At 38.0% G+C, this 7,288-nt stretch overlaps 1 protein-coding gene across 2 annotated transcripts in view; it reads left to right on the top strand.

The window, feature by feature from the left end:
• Nucleotides 1-774: 774 nt before the first annotated feature.
• LOC145660469 (glutathione S-transferase-like) overlaps nucleotides 775-7,288 on the top strand; it is a 77,140-nt gene continuing 70,626 nt past the window's right edge. The window contains exon 1 of one of the 2 annotated variants that reach the window (XM_081725554.1): nucleotides 775-1,055. The gene's annotated coding sequence lies outside the window, so the exon portion shown is untranslated. The remainder of the gene's footprint in view (nucleotides 1,056-7,288) is intronic. The other variant, XM_081725538.1, reaches the window with a different exon arrangement.

Here is a 7,288-nt window from a genome sequence, read left to right as displayed (position 1 = left end):
CATAATTTTTTTGTTTTTATTATTCCGTCAACTACTGTCGGTTCCAAATGACATGTTAAAGGAGCAACAGAAAGTTGTCCTTGAAATAACATGTTTGATACTGCAAGGATGCGATGACGAAAAGTTATGATTAAAAATGTGCACGCTGTTACACAACGGCACTTATGCTTTCGAAAGCTGGAAATCTCCCTGACTAGTAGCAGGAATTCTGAGAATTCCATAACTTTTCTTGAATTTTCAAATTCCCTGACTCTTCCAGAATACCTCGCTTACCTCGCCACCATATTGCAAGTAATACAATTCTCCTCATAAGTAAGAGTAAGCAACAGCTTCCTGTAATTTTCTTTTCAATTTTTAACGCTAATCCTTCTTTTTGTCATTTCATTTTGTTTTATCCTTCCTTAATTTTTTTCATTTCTGGTCTCGAAGGGGGGGATCCGGACCCCCTGGACCCCCCCCCTTGGCTACGTGCCTGCTACGTCTCATATAGCCTCGCTGCTAAAAAGGGACGTTAAACTCAAAATCAACCCAACTCAACTCAAGCTGTAGATCCACGTCTCATATAGCCTCGCTGCTAAAAGGGACGTTAAATTAAAAATCAAAACAAGTCAATATAATAATAATGAATAGAGAAAATCGACACAGCTGGGTTGCACGGTAAGAAGGCCGCCGCAATGCTCATGCATGACCAAGGTCAAATGATGCTGTAATTTTCCAATCCAATGTGCAGTAGCATTTCATGTTGAGAGAACAAAGCAGATTTTTTAAAAAAAAAAGTTTCTCTTAGATATCTGTAGCTAACAGAACTTCAATTGAACGAAAGTATATTTGCTTACTAATGGAATGACTTATCAATATTTATATTTCGTAGAAAAATAAAGCTTAGGAATGGAAATAAAACAGATTTTTTAATCTGTTCTTAGTAACGTTGTAATTGGATGTTTGGATGTTAGATGTCTCTGGCTTAAACTGACTATATCATCGTTACGTAACAGAACGTCATAGGGTGTTGTCTACTCTGTTCGGCGTGGTGTACGAGCGTGGACTGTCGTTGGGTAAGTCGTTCTCTATAATCTCTTCACTAATATTTAATGTCAGGTTAAGATGCTGTAAACACGTGAAGTTCTTAATTTCGATGTTCTTAATCCATTTTCATGATGAAACACCGTGGGTCACAGGAAAAGTTTTTTTCCGTACTTTGGCAGTCAATGTGTCCTTACAAAAGTGTATTTTATACCAAAGTTTACAGATCAAATACATGAATACTAAATCTACCACAAATTCACAGGTCTGGGATCATTCGCATCAAAAGTGGGCGCTCTACCACTGAGCCACCGTGTCCCACTCCATGTTGTAGTTGGGGGCGCGGTGGCTCAGTGGTAGAGCGTTCACCTCCTGTGCTTGGGGTCCCTGGTTCAATCCAAGCTCGCGCCGTGTGAACTTTGTGGTGGACAAACACCGTGCTCGTAGGTTTTCTTGGGGTTCTCCCATTTCCTCCCACTTTCTTTATTCCACCATTTCACTCATCTCTCATCATCATCGTCTCCTTTAGCTTAACCGGCATAACCGTGGGACGTAAAACTCAGATTTCATTTCATTTTTCCATGTTGTAGTTGAAAATTCTATATTAATCCACAAAACACATGGATAGGTACTTGTAAAGGTACAAATTTCCACTGAACGTAATTTTTCTGTCAAAGGAATGTTCGTTAGATGTCTTACCAGTTACCACTTATGCTTCTTTTTGTACCCATGTAACGTCCATGCCAAGCCCTTTTGGATATTATATTGACTTTTATGGACATTAAACGAATGAATCAAAAGTTTTCTCAGTGCATTTGCTTACTTTGGTTGATGAACAATGGGTTGTTCTTACGCTATCTTCAATGAGATATAGAGAATTTCAAAATCGCCTTGGCATTTCATTTCGTTTTCAAACAGATAATCATTGAAGAATAAGTAATTTTTCGTTCATCAATACCTTTTCACATAATTATAATTTTACAAGGAATTTTAAACAGACCTTTCTCTGAATCTATTAAGAGTAGACTACACATTTCCATGTAATGTTCACAATGGTTGTCACATATTTGCTAAACTTTTTGCTATTTCCCCTTGAATACATTGCATACGTTGTTGAGTTAAATCAATTAACGGAATAGGAGATGCATTGCAATCAGAAGTTCTTGTTTGATGATGCATGAATGCAAATAGTATTGTCATTGATATTTTGCCCCATTGAGGTCTACTTCATAACTTTGTATTAACAGCGCTTACTTTCGACATGCGCAGTCTAGTGATGTCAACCGGTTCGGGTCGGTTCAACTGAGCCAATAGCTCGAGCCGGCTCGATTGGAATGAGACATTGGCTCAGTTTGGTTCAGCTCAGGTGACCTATTGGCTCGAGCCTGCTCGGGTGAGATGAGCCACGACTCGGTTCGGCTCGACTCAGGTGAGCCATTGGCTCGGTTCGATTCTGCTTAGGTGAGCCATCGGCTCGAGCTGGCTCGGTTGGGTGAACTGTTGGTTCGGCTGACTTCTCGGTTCGACTCGGTGGTGATCGAGCCGTGAGCTGAATCTTTTGAGCCGTTGACAACATTAGCCCGCTGGAAATACAATAGCTTCAATACAAAACGAGAATAGTATTGCTCGGATCTTTCTCGAACAATAAGTTTCGCCTTTCATAACCTTGGTGTTACATAAAACAGAACAAAATCACTTCATCACTGACTGAATGTTCGGAAAATAGTGGTAATTACTTAGTTTATCGTATTTGTAAATTCAGTTACGATGGTGAAAACTCGTTACTTGCAGTTACGGTTTGAAGGAAATCACGGTGGTAAAAACAAATGTTATCGGTACAAGTCAAGGGAAGGAAGCTTACCTAGTATACTAATTTTTATATACAGCTTTCTGAAGCTTTCTTCCCTTAGCCTGTAGCGATAAAATTTATTGTTTTACTGATGTTACTTTCCTCAGGAGCCGCCTCTGAACTCAAATGCAAGATCTAATTATATTACCCTTCATTTTCCTTAAATTATGACTTTGGTGTATATATCCGTGTGCAGAGTAAATGGAAACTATATGGGTAATCCCAATCCTTCTCCAACAGAAAATGAATAGTCAGTGAAGAACATTGAAATAGACGATTAGCCAATCAAGATTAGGGATGGTGTTGAGTCGAGACGAGAGGAAACTACATACAATCTTGTTTCGTCCCGGTCGACAAATAGCGGTCCCAGTCTGGGTCTCATGGTGGCGTATTGTTCGCCACAACTCGATTTTGGTGTTGTTTGCCATGATTTTGCCATAGTATTTGCATTCTGGTTTTGTAGTCTTCGTCGAAAGTGCAGTAGGACTGAGTAGTCAAGTTTGATGGCTTCTGGGAACTAAAGTTGTGTTACTAAAGTGCTGTAAAATTATACATATCATAATATGATGTTTACTATTATGACCTTACAAGCTGCTGAGTTGTATTATTTATTTCTTAATGTTATAATTGATAAAAGTCAAATTGTCCACCGGGTACACATGTTAATCTTATGTATAAATTGAAAAACGTTTTTCTTTAGGTAACGTACGTACTGTACATTTGTATTGTAGCCTACACATTGTTCGTAGCCATGGAATGGACAGAGGTTCAAGTACCGGGTACGGTCCTGTCCTACCCCGCCATAGATACTCGATTTCATCCCCACTTTAACTTTTTAGACGAAACATGGTGTCACCAGGCCCGTATTTATATATTGTGCGCCCCTATGCTTTAAATAACTTGCCCCCCCCCCCGCACAAACTTAAATCTCAAACAAGGAAATAAGCCGTGATTTTGCAAACATACTAGCTTTTGTTGAGTAGCAGTTTAGGTATTACAAGTTACAAAATTACAATGTAATTTTAAGTGGTCGAATTCTTTCAATGATGATGATGATGTGGTGTTCTACCCGAAGGTTCCTGGACAAGATGAACCCATGGTAGTTTGTCATCGCCTTCCATGGGATAATGATGGCGAACTAAGAACGGAACCTACAGCTTAACTTGGGATCCGAACAACTTGTGTCCCCATCGGAAATCGAGCCCGGGGCCTCTTAATTACAAGGCAACGAGTTTCACCACTCATCCATTGACGATATATTCTCTCAATAGTGGCATGTAATTTATTCATGTAGGTTTTAATTTACTGTCCGGAGAAAATACATTCTGTTAATTCTTAATCAATCGTTATGTCATTTTTATATTTCATAATTTTACTTGAATTATGATTGAATTTCCTAAATATTTAAATAATAATTAAATAATAACATGGAGCATTTTAAAAATAATCGAAAACGACCAATATTAGAGTTGGATTCACAGTTTTTCGGGTCGCCGAGATGAATACTGACAGTTTTAATCCAATTCAACTTCAAGGTCATACTCCACTCCCCAGGAAGGGGTCGAGACCTTAAAAGTAATCGAAAACGACAGATATTAGTGTTGAATTCATAGTTTTCGAGGTCGCAAAGTTTAATAGTATCCGTTTTTATGATGTTCAAGTTCACCCTCACCCCTTCGAGTGGGAGTGAGAGACGATGACTTTAAAAATAATCAGATAAGCTAGCTAATTAGTAACTACTGCAATTAGGGCGAATTAAACGCATTGACATATTTTCTCGTATTTGTGCGGGATTCTGCGGGTTTCTAGTTTTACATACCCTATTACTTTATTGTGAATCTTTAAAAAAAAATCCAAAATTTTGCCGCCCTGTGCTTGAGCACAGAATAGCACTTACCTAAATACGGGTCTGGGTGTCACCAAGCATTAGAGGTCTGCACGGGCTCGGGCTTAAACCTGACACGGCCTGCGGGCCGGACTCGGGCCTACCAAGCAAATATCACTTCGTGTCCGGGCCGGGCTCGGGCCGTAAATTTTCAAATATACAACCATGTTTCCCGGGCCTAACTTGGTTAATGTACTGCACAACGAAGTTTATTGGACCGTTCTATCTGGAGAACTTTTAAATCACAACTGCAAAATTAAACCTCTAATTGTTGTAAATAAAAATACAGTTTTCCGTTAATTATAAGTTTCTGTAATTCGAGGTTATTTCGGGCCCATTTGATTATTACACGAGCTGGGGCCGGGCTCGGGGCTAAATGCTAAAATATATTTCGGACTCGGGTTTGGTCTTATATTATAAATGCACAGGACGGGCTGGTCCCGGGCTAAAAATTCCGGCCCGTGCAGACATCTACCAAGCCTAGCAAAGGACTACATAGGCTTACTTAGTGTGAAAACAATCAAGCGATCGATGCTATGGCCTCTTCTTCTCCGGTAGTAGTACGTACTTAACTCACCCAGGAGTTGAAAACACTGTTTCTTCAGTTTGAAGAGGGGTACCCGGTTCGGACTGACTGCTTGATCTTCTCTATATTCGTAAATAGTGTCTCAACGTTAGGAAAGGACAAACAACAAGAACCTGTTGCCCTGATATCAAAACTTGAATAGTTTTTCTATCCGGAACAGAATCATATCAGCCAAATCTGAGTCGAATACAAAATGTTCGCTGAGTAGTAATCACAGAACCAGCATTACGAATACACTCCTCCAAACTACGTGCATTATGCTCACCGCGCCACGCCATTGCGACTACTAAAAATGACACGCATATCACTATCGATTAATACTTTCCTCCGTCATCGTATCCCTACCACAATTCACATAGAGCCTTCTCCAAATACGGGAGGTCTTTCTGCCGGACCCTATATTATTATTCGTAGTAGTAGTAATGGTGGTAGTGACGGTGGTGATAGTGCCAATGTCAGCGGTTTCTGCTAAATCTGGAGGTTTTAAACTCGTACCTAGCCTCGGAAATTGTTTGTTAACGGGTTAACAGAAAATCTAGAGACTTGTAGAACTAAATGGATGGATCAAGCACGGGCTACTTCCGCGAGTACTTCCGGTGCTAGGCATGGAACTTAAAGTGGTTTTGTTCACCTGTGGGTATTATAAGGAAGCAGTTTTTCTTTTTGGTTAATTTCCGAAACTAGGAATTGTAAATAATGAATAGATCAAAGATAAGAAACATTTTACTTAAATATAAACATGAATCATGTATTGGCCTATGGTTTCTTTAATTAGCAGGCCTATTGTTCGGTACTAGTGATACCAAGCTCAAACGCTTTAAAATCCCATGTCGATAGGTAAAGACTCCCATTTTGCGTCTTAATTTTTCACGTCGTACTATAATAATAATAATAATAATAATAATAATAATAATAATAATAATAATTATTATTATTATTATTATTATTATTATTATTATTATTATTATTATTATTATTATTAACATGAAACTTCTCTAGGAAATTATCAATAAATTTCGAAATTTCAGGTTTATCGAACAGTATGTGAATGACTATTTTCATTAATCAAAAACAAATATAGGGGAAGGGTGGGTAAAGCGGCTACCCTAAAGAATTTTAATATTTTTAAGTCCTATAGAAACATGCTAGCAAGTAAGTAAAAGTTTTGTAATACTTCCATCCTTTAGTTTTAAGATATATTTAAGTGAACCTGTTTTGAATAAGCTTTACGGAGTAATTATTGATAATTTCAAGTCATACAAAATGTCCACTTTACCCAACCAAAGTGGACACGCTTCCCCACAATGTCTGTTGCTTATGGAATATCATTCGTGGCGCCATGATAGTGTGAGATTTTAAGGAATACAATTGGCTTGTTACTTTATAGGGTTAAAGTCCATCTTTACATCCAAAACATCTATTAAGAGTCCACCTAACCTGAAAGACTGACAGAAACCGTTATTATAGTAGGTTACTTGTAGTTGTAAGAAAGTTAGCTAATACTGAATAGAGATAATTCAAATAGAAGCTACCAAAAGCCCAGTTTTCAAAATAGTCAAATACATTTATTTGGGTTAACAGAACAAAATAGCTTAATTTCTATATTATTTCGATCAAGAATATAGACCCAAGTCTATATGGGCATGCTTAGCATTACAAATATATAATAGGTGAACCACTGATTCAATATTAAAATATTAAGCCTATTTTATTACAAATTTAGTAATATTTGGGTCAATTGGAAGCGTTGGGCAAAGTGCCCACATGTACAGTGAGATGGCCACTTTACCCGCCTCTGCTTCTAACCATTTTATCCGATTGTACGTCACATTGTACATGTCTTTTTTCGCTCTGAACAACAAAAATTCAATGCTACTAAATAATAGAAAAATTATTTAGAAGCATTACATTTGATAATAAAAATATTATATAGTCTTCAAGTTCT

The sequence above is a fragment of the Thermobia domestica genome, chromosome 1 (genome assembly GCF_964235325.1).
Source record: "Thermobia domestica chromosome 1, izTheDome1.hap1.1, whole genome shotgun sequence".
NCBI lineage: Eukaryota > Metazoa > Arthropoda > Insecta > Zygentoma > Lepismatidae > Thermobia > Thermobia domestica.
This window is presented reverse-complemented; position numbering and strand designations above follow the sequence as displayed.